The following is a 22,988-nucleotide window of genomic DNA, read 5'->3' as shown; positions in this document are numbered from 1 at the left end:
ATATCTCATTGTATATTTGATTTGCATTTCTCTAATGATCAATGATGATGAGCACATTTTTATATGCTTGTTTCTCATTTCTATGTCTTCTTTTGAGAAATGCCTATTCAAATCTTTTGCCCATTTTTAATTAGATTATTACATTTTTTCCTATAAAGTTGTTTGAGCTCCTTACATATCTGGTTATTAATCCCTTGTCAGATGGGGAGTTTGCAAATATTTTCTCCCATTCTGTGAGTTTTCCCCCTCTAGCCTGTGTGCTGTTTTCAAACATTTACTTCTACACATTATAAACTTCAGCACACAAATAACTCTTATTCTTCATGTGCTGCTGTTTGTTTACTTGTAGCTGATTTACATAGTAGGATACTGTACTGATGCGGAAACCTTCCCCTGCTCTTTGGAAAGAAAAAGATAACCTCCCCTTGCATATACTTAGAGACACCCAGGTAGAAGAGGACAAACTACAATCTCTCAATGGCTTTACTAAATTGTTTTCTATTGTAAAATAACTATTTTTAACTTTAGGTCTGTTTTGCCAAATTCAGTTGAGATTGTTTTATTTTGATGGTTTCACGCAATAATTGCACTAGGATCTATTGCTCCTACAGGGAAAAAACAAACAAACCACACTTGTCATTGTATATGTTAACATTGATAACTAATGAATGATCATTATTTATAAGCACATAAAATCTTTATAATTTAATATTAAATTTCTACTTTGTGTAACATTTACCATGTCCACTATTTTGTATCTTTGTATAATGCATTCAATATTTGTTAAAATTGCAGGCACATTAGTCTCTTGGTATAGACTCTTGATAAATTGGCTGATGGCTTCTGAAAAATGAATATAGTTACTGACAAGTATATGGCAACTTCTCAAGTAATGAATCATTGGACCCATTTATTATCATATGAGAAGACAATGAAATATATGAATAAGTAAATAAATCATTTCAATATTTTGGTAACTATTAAGATCTAACTGAATGGTAGCTGCTGTATCATGCTGAGCATTTTAACAAGGAAATTACAACTTATTATACAAAACTATAAAATCTTATTGAAAAATATATAATATAACCTAAATAAATGCTGAAACATTGCATGTTTCACCATTATTTGACCTAATACCCTTAAAACATCAATCCTTTACAAATTCATGTGTATATATATATATATATTTGTATATTTAATAGAATGAAACTGCATTTGATGCAATCATCAGCAGAATTTTCTGAACTGTACAAAATTATTCTAAAGTTCACAGGAAAGAGTAAATGCATTTGAATTTTCAAGGAATCGTCTTATTTAAAAAGAATTAAGTAGATCTATACATTATGAGATATTTAAACAATCAATTTATACTTACATACATATGTATATATATGAATATATATTCACTATATTTCTCATATAAAATACATGTATATTTGGGTATATCTGTATGTACTCAAAACCTTGGAAAGGGTATAGAACGAATTATCACTAGAAGTTGCATATGGATAATAAATCTATATGGTAAAATGAGTGAGATATTTATATTATTACTTTGCACAATTATTTTAAAAAGCTTCTTGGGATTACAGTAACTTGGTTGCCCAGACTGATGGCATAATCAAAGAAACAGCTAGCAAAATATACTTTGAAAATATCTTTTTTCCTTATTTGCCTTTCTTAAAAACTTTGGAGGGAAAACATAGATCAAAGCCATGCTCTTTAAAATTTATTTTGCTCCACTTCCTCACATGCAAATGTTTCTGTGTTTCTATCTTTGAAATCTAACCTATATTCAAAAATCTTGCTCTTTTTTCTTAAACTTCTCTCCTACACCAAAATTCTCCATAATCAAACCCTGAAGAACCAATCAGATCCTAAAGAACAGTGTAGTATGTTTAATACTATTTCCAAAATATCTCTTCCTTACCCCAACGATGTCATGGGAGTTATACATTTCCCTAACACGTTGAAGTTGTGTTTCCATGTGTCTTGTTTTGGCCAATGGAATGTGTCATGTGTCTAGGCTTACAGAGGCATCACCATGTTTTTACTTGTCCCTCTGAGTACTTCTATGCTTGACCTTAATAAGAGCGTGCCTGCAATAACTGCTGCCCTTCAGTCTGGGCCCCAGCCGACCCACAGACCTACTATGTGGCAGGCCTTTTCTTAATGGCTTTACGTGAGTTAAGCAAATTCTATCTTCAAAACAAGTCTTTGGGTTAGATAAAATTATTCCCTCTATTTTACAAGTGAGGAAATTGAAGAAAAAAGAACTTAAGTAAATTACCTAAGTTTATAGCAACAGAGGAGATTTTAAAATACTTTAGCTTCAGATACTGTTCTTTGACTACATATTAAAAATAATGCCTTCTGCTATAGACTGAATATTTGTGCCCCTCTAAAACCTATATGTTGAAACCTAATCTCTAATGTGATAGTACTAGGAGATAGAGCCTTTGGGAAGTAATTAGGAGAGCAGCACCCTAGAGAATGGGATTAGTACCCTTATAAAAGAGACTTCCTTTCCCTTTCTACCATATGAAGACATAGTGAGAAGATTGCTGTCTATGAACCATGCAGCAGGCCCTCACCAGACACTAATTCTGCCAGCCTCTTAATCTTGGATTCCAGCCTCTAGAACTATGAGAAAAAAAGGTTTTGATGTGTATAAGTCATCCAAGCTATGATATTTTATTATAGCAGTCCTAACTGAATAAGACACCTTAGTTTTACAAAATGTCACAAAAATATCATTCTGTATTTTATTCTAAAAAGTTCTAAAGTTTTGTCTTTCAATTTCATACCTTTCATCCAAGAAAAATTTGTTTTTGTAAATTTTTTTGTAAAAAGCTTTTTGTTTTTCATAAATTTGTTTTTGAAGTGAAGTAAAATTCTCTTTTAACATAGAATACCAAGTAAAAACTTCCTCAGTACCTGGTACATACGTTTTATATGGAAGGCAATCAAACACATTTCTGTAGAATTAAAATAATTTTGCTTTTGGTGTTTGAATTTTCTTTATTTCAGGACAATCATTTATAATTTAAATCAGAGCACATTGGGAACTGTCGACTCCTGATTCTTCATGGCACCATTGCCCTGGTAGGTATTCACATGGGTGAGTAGATGGGTGTTAAAAGTTTAATATAAAAAAGAAAAACATTTACATCTGATGCAGGAACATTTTTTGGTTTACCATCTGAAAGCTACCAAGTAATCTTCATCCTCAAATTCATATATAAACTAGACCACAGAAATTTTCTTTCCATATGACTAATTCCAACAAAGAGACCAATAAGCAAGTTTACTCATAAGTTATTATTGAAGATCATTAAGAGCTTGGAGTGAAGAAGAAGAAAGAGAGTAAAAAAACGCTAACATGATTAGTGTACTTTATAGAACCTCCTTATTAATAGTTTATACTTACATTATTTATTTTTAGATGACAATACAAAAGACAGAAAGGTATGATATATAAAGACTGGTGTGAATTCATCTGTCACTAAGCCTTAAAAGTACATTAAACTAAAACTATATTATAATATGACAAAAATAATGGATTTTTGCATTTTATCATTACTAACTTTTTAAAAGTAAAAAGATGAATTAAAATAGAATTTAGGTTATTTTTTAAAAACCTTATTTTATTAGGTGTTTATATATAACATATCATTGATTTATATTGTATGTGCTATAGATAAAAGATTAATGGAATTGTTCATGGAATATTCAAGACTTGAGGGAAGACAGCTTTTAATGGAAGTATAAACTCAATGCTGTTTATGGATTATTCATTATATTCTGCTTCTCACAGCATTTATATAAAGTTATATATTTAAGGTGCTATGCAATTGCTTCTACATTTTAGCTTATCACTTGCCAATGATCTAGCTCAATTTTCATCTCCATTTAACTGGAAGGAAATGTGAAGTTAGAGATTAATGAAGTACTTTAGCTTCTCACACAAAATTAGGATACGTGGTAAGGCTATTCTTTTTATATTTTTTAGACTAAGCTCTGAACTTACTTCACTGAATTATAATTTACTGAAGTTTAATGTACTCTTTAGTCAATTCTGGGTGATTCTAACGTTAGCACAGAATGTTTTCAAACAGAAAGAAAGCTTATTTTAATGAGGGTGTGTTAAATAAAGACTAAGTTATGCTTCTAATATGTTTGGATCTATGCATGGACTTGTGTGTGTGTCCATTAACCACTCACCTCCTGTTTTAGTCTATTTTCTGTTGCTATAGCACAATACCACAGACTAATTTATAAAGAAAAGTAGTTTATTTGGCTCATGGTTTTGGAGGCTGGGAAGTACCAGATTGGGCAGCTGCATCTGGTGAGGGCCTAATGCTGCTTCAGAGCAACGCAGAAAAGCAGAAGGGGAAACAGATCATGCCTGTGTGAAAGAAAAGGGAGCCAAACTCTCAAAATACCTAATCATTCCCATAAGAAATGTATTAATCTCTCTTAACAACCTCATCACCTCTTAGAGACCCTACCTTCTAACACTACCACAATGGCAATCAGATTTCAACAGGAGATTCAGAGGGGAAAAATCATATTCAAATCATAGCATCCACCAAGAATTCTTCTTCTTATTGCCCTATTGTAGCACTTTTCCTAATATGACTGCACATTCCAGAACATAATGCACAATATAATGTATAACCCATCATCTACTGTTTCCAGCATTTGCTTCCTGGAAATTGAAATCTCCTAATGGATGTACAAATTGAGTAGTACCTGGTGCAGTAAGAGAAAAAGGGAAGAGATGAAATGATGGTGTGATAAAAAAAAAGTCAAGGTTAGGGAAGGACACTGAGCATTGCTGCATAAAGTTCCACCTCATGTTCTGATGAGAATGACCTCTGAAAACTAGATACCATTTCTAAAGGCCATTAAAGTCTTTAATGCCTTCTTTTGGCCAATAATCCTTTTCTTATTCGGGATGGACAGCATATATACTATGAGTTTCTTCTTTTTAAAAAATTGCCTATGTCCCTGGTAGTCTACCGACCAGGAAAAAGTTTTAAAAATTAAAAATAAATTAAAATTGCCTATGAAAATTCAACTAGTAAAACTCCAAGTAAAATTCCAAGTAAGGTCTATTTCTAATCTTTATTTTCAAGCATACATGAAAAGTATCTGTGTGTGTGTGAGTGTGTGTGTGTGTGAGTGTGTGTGTGTGTGTGTGTGTATTTACATATCAGCCTAAAAGTTAACATCAGACTAATTGTTGCTCTAATATAAACATTAATATCAAAACTAGAAATAAGAAAAATGCTCATGATTGGTGCTCTTATTAATTAGGCAGTTCTAACCAAGGTAAATAGCAAGGAAAAGAAGTGGCATAAACTTTAAAAGGATAATGCAATATTATCATTAATTGCAGATCCTATTATTATATACTTAGAATATTCAAGAGATTGAGTTGTTTAGCTATTAGACATAAGATAATTTACTTAGTTTTCTAGATATAAAAGAGATTATTGCCTTTCTAACCAATTAGAAAATATAATGGAAATAAAAGTTAAACTTACAAAAGAAACCTCTATGAGACATCAAAGAAAAAACTTAGGAAGAAAAATGTTCACTATGTATAATAGAAACTTTAACTGCTATTGAGAGACATCAAAAATTTTGGAATAAATGCCAATATTTATCATATTCTTGGATAAGAGGAACCAATACTATAAATATTGCAGTTTTCTATATTTTGAAGCTAGACAAGAGAATTCTAAAGTTTATATGAAGAAAAACAGGTCAGTGAGAATAGGTAGCCAATTTTAAAAAAGGAAACAAAAAAAGACTAATCCCATCAGGCATTATAAATGCACAGCAATTAAAACTGTACTTATAAAATTTATATGTGATAAATGTGGAGAAAGGATGGATTCTTCAATATAAGATATTAAAGTAACCACTACCACATACCTTTTTTCAAATTCCTTTTATCCAGTTAAGTTTGAAATATAAATGATTTAGTAAAATCATAAAAGTTCTAAAATGAAATATGGGAAGGTTTTTTCTTCAGTAATATTTGAACTGGGAATGCCTTTAAAAGAAATAAAATCCAGAAAAAAGGGGGAAAAAGGGGAAAGATTGATGAATTTAACTGCATGAAAATTAAAATATTTGCATAAAAACAGAAAGCCCAAGAACAAAAAGTAGGAAAAAATGCGACACATGTTACAAATGGCTAATTTCTTTCATCTACAGAGGCATGTCAAATCAATAAGAAAAGGAAAACACCAGCAATAAAAAAGCAAAGGACAGTTCTCAGATAATAAAAATATAAGGTGTTTAAATATTTTTAAAGTAAGGGTATGCAAAATAAAATTGGGGATATTTTATTATTTTAGGAAATGAAGAAAATTAGAAAATTCACACCATTGGAGAGGGTATGTGATAAAAGTCATCCTCAGACATTGCCAGTAGGAGTGTAAATTAACATAAACTTTTTGAAGAACAATTTGGCAGTGTCTATGAAAATTAGAACTGTACAGTCCGGGTACTCTTGTCGGGTGGGGGGAGTGGGGAGGGATAGCATTAGGAGATATACCTAATGCTAAATGACGAGTTAATGGGTGCAGCACACCAGCATGGCACATGTATACATATGTAACAAACCTGCATGTTGTGCACATGTACTCTAAAACTTAAAGTATAATAATAATAAAAAAAGAATTGTACACACTCTTATGTAGTAGTTCAACATCAAGAAATGCCTATAGATTATACTATCAAAATTTCCAAATGGCATATATGCAAGCTATTTATTGAAGCCTTGTCTAGTAACAAAAGACTTGGTTTTATAGATGTCCATAAATGATTAAATAAATAATGGTTCATCCACACAATGACATAGTTTGTAGTAATGAAAAAGAATGGGGCATATCTGTATCTCTATGTGTTGATATGGAATACATTAAAGATAAATTTATAAAGTCAAAAACAAGATGCAAGACAAAGTGGATATTTCATATTTGGAGGTAGTGAAGTGTGACTAAATGAATTTATATATGTATCTATTTGTGTGGAATATTTCTGGGAAAATGGATACTACAAGAAGCTGCCGATGATTATTGTCACTGAATCAGTGATCTGAAGGACTATTCTAATACTTGCCAATCCTATTTATTTTAAATAAAATGTTTAGCCCAGCTCAGTGGCATGTGCCTGTAGTCTCAGCTGCTTGCGAGGTTGAAGCAGGAGGATCATTTGAGCCCTGGAGTTAGACACCAGGGCTTGGGCAACATAGGGACCTTGTCTCAAAACAAAAAAAAAACCAAACAAATAATTAAAAAATTAAAATTAAAATATTTTACAGATAGTAGCATTTGTGTGTATGTGTGTGTGTGTTTGTGCATCAAGCAATCATAAGGAAAAAGAGAGAAGTGAAAATATTATCAAAATCTTTGTTCACAATGAAACAATGTGAGTAATTTTATGCTAACAAAACTCACAATCTGCTGATAAAAACATATCACTGTTATTTGTTATTGGCAAATAGTTTATCATCAAGCTGTCTAGATTATAAAAGTTTGAAAACACAAGCAGGAATTTAGAGAAACACAATGATATTGGGATACTGAACACACTAATACCGGTGCCTGACTATTTGAGTAGAAAAGAATACGGAGAGAGAGGACTTATAAATAAAATTGCTGAATAAAACCTAATAAACATGGCATAGAACCTATGCATGAGAAAAAAACCCCAATAAACAGAAATAAGTTTGGATAATAGAAACAAAGGATATGCCCTTTTTGTTGAGATTCCATGGAATTATTTCCAAAAAAAAAATGGTCTACTATAGACTGAAAGAATTTCCAAGAAGTAAAATATTTTCTCTGACTACCTGCAATAAAGGATACCCTAACCAAATGTAGGCTTCCTTGAGGCCCATGGAATAACGTAGAGATGAAAAGACCTTAACAGTATCAAATCAGTTTTATTTACCACTTGGCTTTACAAGGCAAGGGTGTGGAATTTATCAAGGTGTGCACACGTTCTTGTTCAGCTCTGCAAACCCCTTTCCTTAAGACCGCACTGAGTTCTTCTCTTTTCTTTATCATATCCGTAACACTAATGCATGCTTTGATATGTGTTGGAATAATGTAGTCCTTTTAACATTTTTAACTATCCCCCTATCCTGAAAGGACACCAGAAAGCAGAAATCTAGTGGACCATTTCACTGTTACCTATGCTTGTTGTCACCATATATGTCCTCCAATTTATTTATAAACTATTTATCCTATGGTTCTTCAGTTTCTTCATTGTGATTCTTCATATCCCAAACGTCTCTAGTTTTGAAATGATGCATTATTGACCTACCATTACATGGCACACTTGATATTATATCTGGAAAAATATTAATATCACAAACTCATATTTAATAAAATATTAACACTTGAAGTGAATAATAAAAGCTTATATTTTAAAAATAACTTGGAGTTTAACAATTCTTTAAAGAACAAATCAGTCAAAAAATATATTTACAAACTGTGTGGAAGATAGTATGGCCATGTTATTAAGAGGCTTTTTTCTTTCAGGGCTATATAAGGAAATGTTTTGAGATTAAATGACATCCTATCTAGGATTTGCTTCAGAAGAAAATCACAAGTGAGAGAGAAATATATATGAAATTTTATTGGCTATGAGTTGGCAATTGCTGAAAGTAGAAAATAAATATGATAATTATACTAAAGAAAATGGTTTTAAAAACATCGTGCTTGTAGTTTTGTCTCTTTTAGTTCAATTGACACTTGTTTCATGTAATTTGAGACCATGTTATTTGGTGCTACAAATTAGAACTCATATCTTCCTAGTGTGTTATCTATTTTTATCATTATAAAATGTCTTCCATTGTTTCTAGTAAAACTTCTTAAAGTCTAATTATCTGGATATAATGATAATTAAATATACTTTATTTGGTTAATAATTGCATAGTATTGTTTTTCATTCCTTGAAAACATTTCTGCATCCTGTTTATAGTGTGTCTCTCGTAAAAAATGTAGACTTGGATTCTTTGTTTTCACCTAGCCTGAAATCTATGTGAAAGTATTTGATTTTAATTTTATAGTTAAAGTATTTGATTTTAATTTTTTATTTTAGGTAAATTTTGATATATTTGAAAATAAAAAAATCAACTTATTTGTCTTCTACTTATTCTACCTATTCTATGTTCCTTTTTCTTCACTATCTTGGCCTTTCCTGAATTAATCAAGTATTTTTTTCCATCTCCCATTGGGTTGGTAATTATACATTGATAGTTATCATATTGATTACAACATGCATTATTGGCTTATTAAAAGCTAATGTTACTTTTACCATTTTTCAAACAAATTAAAGGTCTGCCATCACTTTAAGTCCATTGAACTCTCTTCCATCTCTTGTGCTGTTGTTGTCATGTATTTTAATTCTACATTTATTTTTAAGCCCATAAATATTATTAGAGTATTAGTTAATACTCACTTAAATTTATCCACATTCTTACTGTTTTTGTACTTATTTGGTTTCATTCTATACTTCTATGATTTTATCTGGCAGCATATTCCCAGGCTTACAGAACTCACTTTAGTTACAGTTTTGTGTGACTCTACTGGGAAAGAATTTTCTCAGTTTTTGCTCGTTCAAAAATGTCTTCACTTCATCTTCACTTTTGAAGAATAGTGTTATTGGTTAGCAGTAAGTCTCTTTCAACACTTTAACACTGATTTTAGTTTTCCTTACAATGTTCTTCTCTCAAATAAGTTGAACCTCTTATTTTTCTATTTTAAAGCAGTGTGTCTGCTTCCTTTTGACAATTTATGATATTCTCTTTGAGGTGACTTAATCTGCTTTCCTTTGTATTTATCTTGCTTAGGGTTCACAGCAATTCTTGGATCTTTTACTGATTAATCTTTAATTTTTAAAATATTCAGCCAATATCTCTTCTAATATTAACTCCTTCTTATTCTTTTCTCTCCTTGAGACTCATAATACAAATATCTGAGAACTTTTCATCATTTATATACATCTTTCGAGTTTTTTTCTGAGTATCTTATGTCATTTCCCTGCTTCAGTCCAGATAATTTCAACCGACCTTTCTTCCAGTTCACTAATGTTCTCTTCAGCTGTCTTTAGTTTGCCATTAAACCAATCTATTGATTTCTTAATTTTAATTCTTTTATTTGTCCATTCTAGAATTTTCATCATGCTCATTTTATGGATTTCAGTTTTCTACTAAAATGATCCATTTTGTCATCTATTTTAAAACATATATGAATCGGCATTATTTGAAAGTCTAAGTTTAGTAAGTCCATTACATGAATCATCTGTAGTTCTATTTATACTGCCTATGTTTTTCTCTTGCCTTCAATTATGTAAGTGTATCTTGTTCTATGGGGATTTCCTTTTGTTTTTAGTGCCAGATAATGTGTACACACATATTTAGGCTAATATGAGGTCCTTGGTGATGTTGTTTTCCTCCAGAGAAGACTCACATTTGTGTCTGGCTGTCAGCCTGACTTGGGAGTAGATTACCTTACACCAGTATAGACTGAGTTGTTGAAAAACTGGGTTTCAACTTTTGTGAGGAATAACCTATTTTCTATTCATCCTTATTCCTAGTATATAACCCTTCAGGGATCCCAACTGAATGTCTAGGGCTCTTATCTTCGGAAAGTCCTGAACTGAATTTTGTCTCCATCATATCATGATAGTGCTGAAAATTCTGCTAGGTTTCTAAGATTTTTGGCCACTGCTTTCTGCTTGACTTCTCAGACTCTCAGTTGCAACTTACAAACAACAAATACTTCAAGGAATTTGGTGACACTGAATGTTAGGCTAACCTCAGTGCATTTTTGTTTTCTCAGAAATCTTGGTCTCTCAGGGTCTGATTGCCTGATAGTTACCTAACATTTATAAACAGTTTTTATTTTTTAATTTATATTTTTTTCTGTTGTTCGTTGTGGAAATATTGGTCTGATACAAGTTAGATCTTTACACCCAAAATTGGAAGTCTGAATTAGGTATTTCTGAGGTGTTGAAATTGTGAATAACTTTTTATTACTATTGTAATCAGAAAAAGTAATAAATTCATTTATTTTATATATGTCTATTATATAAATTGCATTTAGAGATTAGATATGGGAGGAATACGTTTGCAGATGACTAAAAAGGATTGAATAGAGGAATAGAAGTAAAACCAAGAGAATGTGGAATAATGAAAGTCAAGAGAAGAAAGTTATTCAAGAGTGTAGAGGAGACGATTTGTTGACCGATACTAGGATAAGCAGTATAAAGAAAAAAGGAAATGTGTAAGCATGTCAAGGTTAACTCCAGATATTGGAATTAACAAGTCACAAATACTACAAGTGTGGTACAGGTGTCAGATATATCAATTGAATAAACTCAAAAACCCATAAACAAACACAAAAATCTATACAACTGTCACTGTCATTAGTTTACCATAAAGGTGGTATTTCAAGTCAGTGAAGAAAGAATGATTGATTAAATAGAGAGCATTGGAACCCCTAAGTACACTTACTGAAAAGCAAAAAAGTTAGATGCTTAATCCACACTTGATATAAAAACAAATTCCAAATAGATCAAAGACAGAAACCAAATAAAATACCATATGGAGATAGAGAAAAATAGGTCTCAATGATTTTCCTATTTAACAAAGCAATAAATTAGTTTCATAAATATTCATGAAGACATTATTGTTAAAACTTTTAAAAGATTCAGAAAATAATTTGAAAACAAATTAAGATTATAACAAAATAAAACTAGAAATCAGGAAAATATTGGAACTACTAACTCTATGAAACAAGTAAACTGGAAAAACTAAAATAGATAATTCTAATTATAAAAAGTGAGAAAAAAGTCAGGCACAGTGGCTCATACCTGTAATCCCAGCATTTTGGGAGGCTGAGACAAGCGGATGGCTTGAACTCAGGAGTTCCAGACCAGCCTGGCCAACGTGGTGAAACTCTATCTCCACAAACAAACAAACAAACAAAGAAAACACAAATATTAGCCAGATGTGATGGCATGTGCCTGTAGTTCCAGCCACCGGGGAGGCTGAGGTGAGAGGATCTCTTGAGCCCAGGAGGTGAAGGTTGCAGTGAGCCAAGATCATGCCACGACACTCCAGCCTAGGCAATAGAGCCAGACCTTATCTTATATTTAAAAAAAATGAAAAATAAAAAAATGAAAACACAATAATTAATAATAATTGGTTGTTGTAATTTAAAAGAACACTATGTACAAACCTCAGCTAATACACCTTGATGAAATAGATGTTTTTGTAGAAATTTTAACTATTACCATAATTGATGCAGAAATATATCTAGTAATTAAGCAGACTATTTATGTAAGATAATTTGGGGGGAAAGTATTACATAATTATCATTGCCCAAAAGGTTCTGAGCCATACAGTTTTGTGAAAATGGGCTTTCAGTACTTTTAAGAATAGATATTTCTGATGTTAGCATAATTTATTCCTGGCAAGAAAAATGATAAAGAGCTACCCAATTAATTTGATATATCTAGGATAACTCTAAACTAAAATCAATAAAGGAAGCAGAAAAAAAAAATAAAGACAATTTGATTTGCATAAAGATTCATACATCTTAAATACATTAAGTGAAACTCAGCAACTTATTTTTAATTTTTCAAAATCGATAGGTTTTGTTTAAACAGGTATTCAATACCATTCAACAGCTACTTCTTATTTTTGAAATGCTTTTGAAGAAGTATGTATTAAAGAATATATTCTTAATATAAAGAAAAGCTTACACCAATGATCAACTCATATTTAGGAGTAATTTTAATAGTGTCTACTATCTATTGGGCATTTAACTCAATCATTTCAACAACACTATAAAATAACTTATTGTCCCTATTTTAAATAAATCTTTACACAGATTGTAAATGGAGGACCTGGTATAGGAAGACTTAACCATTGTCGTGAAACAGTGGAGATATTCTCATTCACTGGGGACATAAAAGAGATTTGCTTCATAAACAATAAAAATCTCACACCAGAGAACAACGAAAGGAAAAATGAAAGGTCAGCTGCACCTGGGAAAAACTCATGCAACCTATCTGATAGAGAATGGGTTATTATCATTAATATAAAATCAGGATGTGGTATTTTTATTTTTTAAGAAAAAGCCATCAACTCAAATCTTACTTTGGATGTTGTAAACATTTTCTTCCTGATAACAATTTGAGATTTCCTCTTCCCCAAGCTTTTTGCCTTTTCTGGAGAGGGAGAAAAAATAAGCATTAGGGAAATTCTAGATGAAAGTTATGCTGTATTTAACTTTTATTAAAATGCATTATCTTTGATGATTCAATCCACTTTGATTTAAAACTACTTTTAAAATATTCATGGGTTTTATAGTGAGATACTATCACAGTTGTATTTTTTTGACTCTTCAAAACACAAAATTAAATTTTCTCACTTTCATATATTTAGTTCATTCTCAGACTGAATGTATCCTAACTGCATATTTCAGGAGATTGCTGTCGTTAGTCATTGAAGAAATTTTAATTCCCTTTGATCAGCTAACCAGGTTAAACAACTTCATTAGGAGATAAAATTTTAATTAAGAAGGAAGTGCTTTGGGATTAAAAGAAAAAAGTTGCTAAAACAAGTTGAAATGTCATCAATTTTTATTCGTTCATATAAAATATTGGCTCGGCATATATGGGGTGTGCGGTGTTTACTACATTTTGTCCTTGTCTCTCTTTTTTTGCCTTTGTCCACATTGTTTAATTTAGATGCTACAAGTGGGTAGTCAGAGAATTAAATGTACTTATATTTTCAAGGAGACATTCCTGAAATGGTTTTTATTCTCATTTTCATGGGAACTATGTGTGAAATAGACAAATACAGGCAAGTCTATGGAGGCTTCAAGTGGCAATAGGTCAATTCACTTTATCTTATTCACTCTTCCCCTTAGAAATAAATACCTTGTGGTGGGTTGTCTGTCCAGTGGTAATGTTCCCTGGGCTCCACCATCAGCTTCAAACAAACATGGAGTCAACGGCAAAATAATATTCTTTCATATTCTCTTACAGTTCTCTCATGTTTATTCTTCCTATCCTGGACACTTGAATCTACTGTCAAATCAGCATCCAGAAATGTTAGTTTACTGTCTGGTCATAGCTATTTGTTAAGCAATTTTACTGTGAGACAAACACATTATTTGAGTCTACATTTGGGGTTCTACTGCTACTTCTTTAGCTATCTGATTCCTTAGAAATTTAATGGCAAGCTATAGTCTTGTGGCCTCTCACAATTTATTACCATTATTCTTTTCTTTGGGAAACATTGACCTATACTGTGTTCTGAATGATCCTTTATTTATTCCATTTGCCCATCAATATTTATTGAATTTTTATGATGGGCCTAACATTACATAAGTTATGAGGGTTACATATAGACATAAGGTACACGTTCCCACCTATACCTTCAGCCTTATCACTTCTCTCTCCTTAGGTTGCAGGTTATGCTCAAGGAAAATTACATTGCGCAGGCTCTTCACCTCTGTATTTTCACTCATCCTTCAAGATTAAGTTCAAGCCTTATTCAGAGATCACTTTTTTTCTGTCTTTTTAACATCCCTTCTTGCTGGAAGCTTTACTAATTTCTCCTCTTCTGGGTCTCTTAGTGGGTAGGTAACTATTATATTTGCCTCATTGTATTAAAAATATCAAGCCAAGACTATAAGGGCAAAGCTACATCACATTCATCATTATATCACCATCTTTTGACTGGTTGGATACATTAATAGTAGTCACTCTATAACTGTTCATTGAGTTCGTATAAACTTTACTGAGCTAAGTCTAATAAGTGAGTAACAAATCCAAATAGAGATGTAAAATGGTAAAATAAAGTATCTATGAGCTAGGACCAAAGTGTTACAGAACGACAATGCAAGGAAGGAAAAGGAGCAAAATCTGTCTGCAAGTTTTATAGCTATTATGTCTCAATTTGAGAAGTAATGCCCCAATACAAAGATATGAATCCAATTGGGAGCCATGTCAGTGACCACTATATTGAATCTTATTAATGGTAAAATTCCTTGTGGATGGCTCACGCCTGTAATCCCAGCGTTTTGGGAGGCCAAGGCAGGTGGATCACAAGGTCAGGAGATCGAGACCATCCTGGCCAATATAGTGAAACCCCATCTCTACTAAAAATACAAAAATTAGCTGGGTGTGGTGGCGCATGCCTGTAGTCCCAGCCACTCAGGAGGCTGAGGCAGGAGAATCGCTTTAACCTGGGAGGTGGAGACTGCAGTGAGCTAAGATCGCGCCACTGCACTCCAGCCTGGCGACAGAGTGAGACTCTGTCTAAAAAATAAAAATTAAAAAAAAATAATTCTTTGTGGTTCATATGTATAATCTTCTTTGACCTTTTCAATAACATTGTAAAAATGGAGAAGAGGAAGGAAAAAGAAGAACATATAAAATAGTCTATGTAGACATTTTTATAATTTTATTGTTAAAAAACTAAGGTTTTAAATAGATTTTTCAAATTCATATAATTTGTAGAGATAGTTTTTTTGTTTGCTTGTTTTTGTTTTTGTTTGAGACAGAGGTCTTGGTTTGTTGGCTGGGTTGGTCTCGAACTCCTGGCCTCAAGTAATCCTCCCGCCTCGGCATCCCAATGTGCTAGAATTATAGGCTTTAGCCACGTGCCCAGACTGTAAAAGATTCTATCATAATCTGAATTTTATAATATGAAATCCAATGCATTGTTCACTACACCATGTTGTCTTTTATTGCATATGTGAGATGTTTGGAAGCAGAGAGGGTTTAAAGCTATGCCAGATCATAGCATGCTCATAAGGGGCCCTCTACACATGGGCATGGCACTCTTTTTCCAGTAACAACTAATATTCATTTGGTATTTCCTATTTGCAGGGCATTTTACTAAGTTTGTCTCAGGAATTAAATACTTACAGCTGTTATCTCCACTTTGGCGATGAGAAAATTAAAAGGCTTGGAGATGTTAAGTCACTATCACATAGCTGCTAAGTAAGGGATAAAGTCAGAATTTATACTAGGCATTCTGAGTCCAGTATCCACATCTTAATCACTGCACTCTTATGTGTCCTATATGCAGATATTTTTAAAACAGTATTGTGGGAAAAGTATTTTTATTCCAAATATCTGAGTAAATAAATATAATTTTATACTAAAAATTAAACTTGAATTAACAGTTTATTTTCATACCTCTGTGTTTGAAATAAAAATAGATTTATTATATTAAAATGTTTTAAAGTTAGTAGAAATACTGTGTTGTTATCACAAAATAAAAAAAGAAAAGAAACCAAACCAACCCCTTAAAAATGTGAGATGGACATTGAGAAAATTTTGGAGGTGATGGATACGTTTATCACCATCATTTCAGTAATGCTTTCATGAGTATATATGTACGTTCAAACTCATCAAATTGTATACATTAAATATGCACAGGTTGTTATATTAATTATAACTTGATAAAGCTTAGAAAAATAAAACTGTTAGAAACAACTCAATTCAAACACTAACCTGAAATTGCTTTAGTTTTCACAAAGTAACAAAGCTTAAAACAATACTTACGTATTATTTTATACCAAAACTTACTAACACTGGAAAATTGAAATTACCTATATAGTAACTACTAATGTGGATACCTAAAGTTTCACAATTATTCCGAATGGATACTTGTTTTGTGAATTTAAAATGTGATACCACATTCAAAAGTTAATTCTGTTTAAAAGACTGCTATTATTTTTCAAAAGACCTTGATATTATTAAATATATTGTATGCCAGAGTATGTACCATCCTTATACTCTGCTTTCTTCCATTTATGGATTCTAATGAAAGGCAAAAGCCACATCAGTTTCTCTCACTTGATCTGTCTGCAGTATTTCAATTCGTAAAGTACTAACATCAATTACTTTTTAAAAGCTATTCAGTTGTCAACTGTACTGACAAATAAAATCAGGCATAAATTACGAGTCACTGCTTTTGTAGACTAAATTAATTCTTTAGAACACTAATAAAGAAAACATTTATAGAAAATTTCTTTTTAAAATATAAATGAATGCCTATTAATTGCATCAAGTAACAATATGTCACAAAAACATTTTTCATAAAGGTTTTTTAAAATAATCACAATGGAAATTGTCATATTTGGAAGATGATGTAAAAAAACTTTAAAAATTGGTCTGTTCTGGCCAGGGCAATTAGGCAGGAGAAGGAAATAAAGGGTATTCAATTAGGAAAAGAGGAAATCAAATTGTCCCTGTTTGCAGACGACATGATTGTATATCTAGAAAACCCCATTATCTCAGCCCAAAATCTCCTTAAGCTGATAAGCAAATTCAGCAAAGTCTCAGGATACAAAATCAATGTGCAAAAATCACAAGCATTCTTATACACCAATAACAGACAAACAGAGAGCCAAATCATGAGTGAACTCCCATTCACAATTGCTTCAAAGAGAATAAAATACCTAGGAATCCACCTTACAAGGGACGTGAAGGACCTCTTCAAGGAGAACTACAAACCACTGCTCAATGAAATTAAAGAGGATACAAACAAATAGAAGACCATTCCATGCTCATGGATAGGAAGAATCAATATCATGAAAATGGCCATACTGCCCAAGGTAATTTGTAGATTCAACGCCATCCCCATCCAACTACCAATGCCTTTCTTCACAGAATTGGAAAAAACTACTTTAAAGTTCATATGGAACCAAAAAAGAGCCCGCATCACCAAGTCAATCCTAAGCCAAAAGAACAAAGCTGGAGGCATCACACTACCTGACTTCAAACTATATTACAAGGCTACAGTAACCAAAACAGCATGGTACTGGTACCAAAACAGAGATATAGATCAATGGAACAGAACAGAGCCCTCAGAAATAACGCCACATATCTACAACTATCTGATCTTTGACAAACCTGAGAAAAACAAGCAATGGGGAAAGGATTCTCTATTTAATACATGGTGCTGGGAAAACTGGCTAGCCATATGCTGAAAGCTGAAACTGGATGCCTTTCTTACACCTTATACAAAAATCAATTCAAGATGGATTAAAGACTTACATGTTAGACCTAAAACCATAAAAATCCTAGAAGAAAACCTAGGCATTACTATTCAGGACATAGGCACGGGCAAGGACTTCACGTCTAAAACACCAAAAGCAATGGCAACAAAAGACAAAATTGACAAATGGGATCTAATAAAACTCAAGAGCTTCTGCACAGCAAAAGAAACTACCATCAGAGTGAACAGGCAACCCACAAAATGGGAGAAAATTTTCACAACCTACTCATCTGACAAAGGGTTAATATCCAGAATCTACAATGAACTCCAACAAATTTACAAGAAAAAAAACAAACAACCCCATCAAAAAGTGGGTGAAGGACATGAACAGACACTTCCCAAAGAAGACATTTATGCAGCCAAAAAACAAATGAAAAAATGCTCACCATCACTGGCCATAAGAGAATGCAAATCAAAACCACAATGAGATATCATCTCACACCAGTTAGAATGGCAATCATTAAAAAGTCAGGAAACAACAGGTGCTGGAGAGGATGTGGAGAAATAGGAACACTTTTTCACTGTTGGTGGGACTGTAAAGTAGTTCAACCATTGTGGAAGTCAGTGTGGCGATTCCTCAGGGATCTAGAACTAGAAATACCATTTGACCCAGCCATCCCATTACTGGGTATATACCCAAAGGACTATAAATCATGCTGCTCTAAAGACACATGCACACGTATGTTTATTGTGGCATTATTCACAATAGCAAAGACTTGGAACCAACCCAAATGTCCAACAACGATAGACTGGATTAAGAAAATGTGGCACATATACACCATGGAATACTATGCAGCCATAAAAAATGATGAGTTCATGTCCTTTGTAGGGACAGGGATGAAATTGGAAATCATCATTCTCAGTAAACTATCGCAAGAACAAAAAACCAAACACCGCATATTCTCACTCATAGGTGGGAATTGAACAATGGGAACACATGGACACAGGAGGAGGAACATCACACTCTGGGGACTGTTGTGGGGTGGGGGGAGGGGGAGGGATAGCATTGGGAGATATACCTAATGCTAGATGATGAGTTAGTGGGTGCAGCACACCAGCATGTCACATGTATACATATGTAACTAACCTGCACATTGTGCACATGTACCCTAAAACTTAAAGTATAATAATAATAAAATAAAAATAAAAAGAAGCTGTGGAAGGAAAAAAAAAATTGGTCTGAAAAGAGTAATCAAATGCTAGTGTGAGAATAAAATTTGTTCATTTTATTTGTCCAGTGTGTTTACTTTTAGATCAAACTATACCAAGTGCTTTTCAGCTAGCTTTTTTTCTTCCAGAACCAGTGGCAAAACAGCTGCTCAGCCTATTAATAGTGTTTGCCCCACAAACCAGCAAAGTTCGGAAATTGCCATCAATGTTCCTCATCTAGAGTCTAAGGTTTATGCAACTGAATCATTCATGTCCCCACAAAACTCCCATAGGGCAACTAAGCTGTCTTGCTGGAATCTTTTGCTGAAGGGTTTTACATGCTTCATTTTGCTATCTCTCCCAGGACATTGATGCCTATAGGAGAAGCCTTGCCCCAGCCTCCGGCCATCTCCTGCACACTAAGCCTTGCTTCTTTTCTCCTTAGTCTTCTATCTGGACAGAATGTTAGGAAGGATACCCCTAGCCCTGCACCTGACACACTTACAATCTCTGTTCAGTACTTACAAAGCTGTGTTTCCTCCACCTCCCGACCACTTCTCTGCAGCTCACTTTGGCCTTTTATTTCCTCAAATTCGGCTTCAAACACTTCATGATCATATCCAAACATTTATATAAGATTAAATATAAATACATATGCATATAGGTGTTCAAATTCATTGTTTTAGAAAATATATTTTTGTTCATGGGTATATTTCTACTTGTAGGCATGACAATACTTTGTAAATCTCTCTAAGTCAACATTAATGTCTGGAATTCATTAACGGCACTGGCTGTATAATACTGCAGGATATAGTTCCCAATTTCTTCATGTATAAATATGTTTAAATACTTTCCAGTTTTAGCCACTGTATATGCTGCTGTAATTAAAAATTGTGATATATAGGCTGTTTCACTTTAAAGGAGTAAAAGTTAATTTTAAAATTATAATAGGTTAAGTTTTATACTTTAACATGTATCCTGAAATTGGTTTTAAAAAATGCTGCAATAGTTTACCTATCCCCTGTTGTTTAGGAGGGTAGTTTCTGCTTGCATCCATAGCGGAGGTAGATATGATTAATTTCCTGTGTTCCTCTTGATGAGGGGAAGAAGGAATGTTACTGGCTGCAGGGGACAAGGAAAGGCATCTGATGCGGAGTATCTAATTGTTCTTCAGTCTTTGCATTCAGGAATCCCCAATCCCCAGGCTGCGAACTTCTGCAGGTCTATGGCCTGTCAGAAATCAGGCCACACAGCACGAGGTGAGCAGTGGGGTAGCAAGCATGACTGCCTGAGCTCCGCCTCCTGTCAGGTCAGCAGCCTCATTGGATTCTCATAGGAGTGCAAACCCGATTGTGAACTGTGCATGCCAGGGATCTAGGTTGCCCACTTCTTATGAGAATCTAATGCCTGATGATCTGAGGTGGAACAGTTTCATTCCAAATCCATCCCCCACTCCCCTGACCCCTGCCACCCTTGTCCATGGGTGAAAGAAAAAAAATTGTCTCTGTGAAACCATCCTTGGTGACAAAAAGTCTGGGGACTGCTGTTTCTGAAAGGCCAATTTTTTTCACTTTCCCCACTTTTCTTCTGGACACCAGGCTTGCTTTGGAATGTTATCAGGTACTCCTCACTCACCTCAGTTTCATTTGCTGAGCTTCATCTCTGGTCTTTTGTTACCTTCTCGTTTATTCTGTTTGCCTTTATGTGCTTATGCCCTTTTTAGTCTTTTGCTCTTATTTTCTTGGGGTTTCAGGAGGGAGTAAAGAAAAAGAATATGTTTCTCCTATGGACTTTTTCAATGGCAGTTGTTTATTCAACTTTCAGATAGATAGCATGTAATTTCTCTATTGTAGTTTTTTATTTCTTTCTTTTTCTTTTTCTTTTTTTTTCCTTTTTCTTTTTTGAGACAGGATCTTGCTCTGTTGCTCAGGCTGGAGTGCAATGGCACCATCTCAGCTCACTACAACCTCGCCTCTCAGGTTCAGGTGATTCTCCTGCCTCAGCCTCCCGAGTAGCTGGGATTACAAGTGCCCGCCACCATGCCAAGCTAATTTTTGCATTTTTAGTAAAGATGGGGTTTCACCAGGTTGGCCAGGCTTGTCTCGAACTCCTGACCTCAGGTGATCCACCAACCTCAGTCTCCCAAAGAGCCGGGATTACAGACGTGAGCCACTGTGCCCAGCCAGTTTTTATTTCTCTTCGGTTTTTGTTATTATACTCTTGTCACCTTAAGTCATTTTATTTTGCCAGGAATTATCCACATCCTACTGTTTTTAACTCTGTGGCCATAGAGTTTATATAACATTCTTTTATAATTATTTTAGTCTTTGTGTTTCAGTTACAACACCTCTCTCATTCTTAATCTTTTATGTTTTGGTTCTGTCTTTTCTCCTTTATGGTTTTCATGAGGAATTTATCTCCCTTGGTAATTTACAAACGTAGCTTTGCTTTTGTATTTGTTTTGGCTTTATCCTATTTTTTCTCTTAATTATTTCAGATTTTATTGTGTAATTTCTACCTCCTATTTTTTTTTGTTTTTGTTATTTTTCCAATTTCTTGATATGTGTTTAGTTGTTTTGTTTTGCTGTTCACCTCCTCTTTAGTGATGAGGGTAAAGAGAGCCACACATTTTCTTCTGGCTCAGACTTCACTGGGTTCGTAGATTTTGGTGTGATGTATTCTTCTCTCATTATTTTCTAGATAGTTTGCTATTTAAAAAAAAATTTTTTTAGTAAAAATGTTATGACATGTATATATTTTTAACTTCCGAGCAGTTATACTTTTGGAGATCTCTTTTGTATTTAAATCTGGTTGTACTCACGCTGTCAATAAATACTTACATTTATTTATATAGCCTACTATATGATCAGAATGATTCATGATAACAGAGATTCACTGTGAACAAATTCACAATGCAGTCTCATTTATTATTTATCCTGTAATCATCTTGAAACATTCCGTGCTTTATTCCTAGGTTGATTCTGAAAGTTGATGAACAATAAAAAACACTTACAGTACTATAGCTATATAAATGTGATTCACCTCAAGGCAAGGTAGTAGGCTAAAACTGCAATCACTGTTCCTATAAAAGAACAATACTCCAGACCAAATGAGTTGGTTTTTTTTTCATACATTAATATTAAAATGTTTCACCACATTTTAGTTTCCCTCCTATCTGTACCAGGGGTAACTTACACAGTTTTACCATTTTTCTTATGTTTCTTGTGCTTCCTTTCCTTTCTCTTTATTCTAAGAAGAAACATACTTTTCTCCTTATCTCACCTGTATCCAATGTTTTAAATATGCTCTATGTTTCTTAACATATACTTCATTCATCTTCCTGAAGTTCATTGATTTTCTGATCTAATTGGAACCAGGTACTCTTGCAAAACTGCCATCTGAGGGATGGCTTTTACTAGATTTTTGGGTTATTTTCATCATTTATTTTGGTATATATCTTTCTTTCTTATTTTTCTTCTTCCTGTAGCTCAGTGTAATCCTCTAGTGAGTAAGTGATTGGAACACTTGCATTTCAGAAAAGGCATAATTTGCCCATATATTTGATTCATGGTTTGGGTATAAAATTCCAGGTTGAAAATAATTTTAATTAGAAGTTAGGAGGATTTTCTTTTTTGTCTTCTAGAATTTAATTTTAGTGATGAGGTATCAGATAACAGCATAAATAACATTAGTTTATAAATGACTTTTTTTTTCCCTC

The 22,988-nt window shown here is 33.2% G+C and overlaps 1 long non-coding RNA gene across 2 annotated transcripts in view; it reads left to right on the top strand.

Annotated features, from left to right (window-relative positions):
- The window catches only part of LOC134728836 (uncharacterized), a 66,615-nt gene that overhangs the window by 30,265 nt on the left and 13,362 nt on the right, over positions 1-22,988 (top strand). Inside the window, exon 3 of one of the 2 annotated variants that reach the window (XR_010109690.1) lies at positions 3,034-6,441. The exons of the other annotated variant lie outside the window; for it this stretch is intronic. This is a non-coding gene — a long non-coding RNA (uncharacterized LOC134728836). Of the gene's footprint in view, positions 1-3,033; positions 6,442-22,988 lie in introns of those variants that run through there. 2 annotated transcript variants of the gene reach the window in all.

This window comes from Pan paniscus, chromosome 1, assembly GCF_029289425.2.
Source record: "Pan paniscus chromosome 1, NHGRI_mPanPan1-v2.0_pri, whole genome shotgun sequence".
Lineage (NCBI taxonomy): Eukaryota > Metazoa > Chordata > Mammalia > Primates > Hominidae > Pan > Pan paniscus.
Note: the sequence above shows the minus strand (reverse complement) of the source record. Positions and strands in the feature narration are given on the sequence as shown.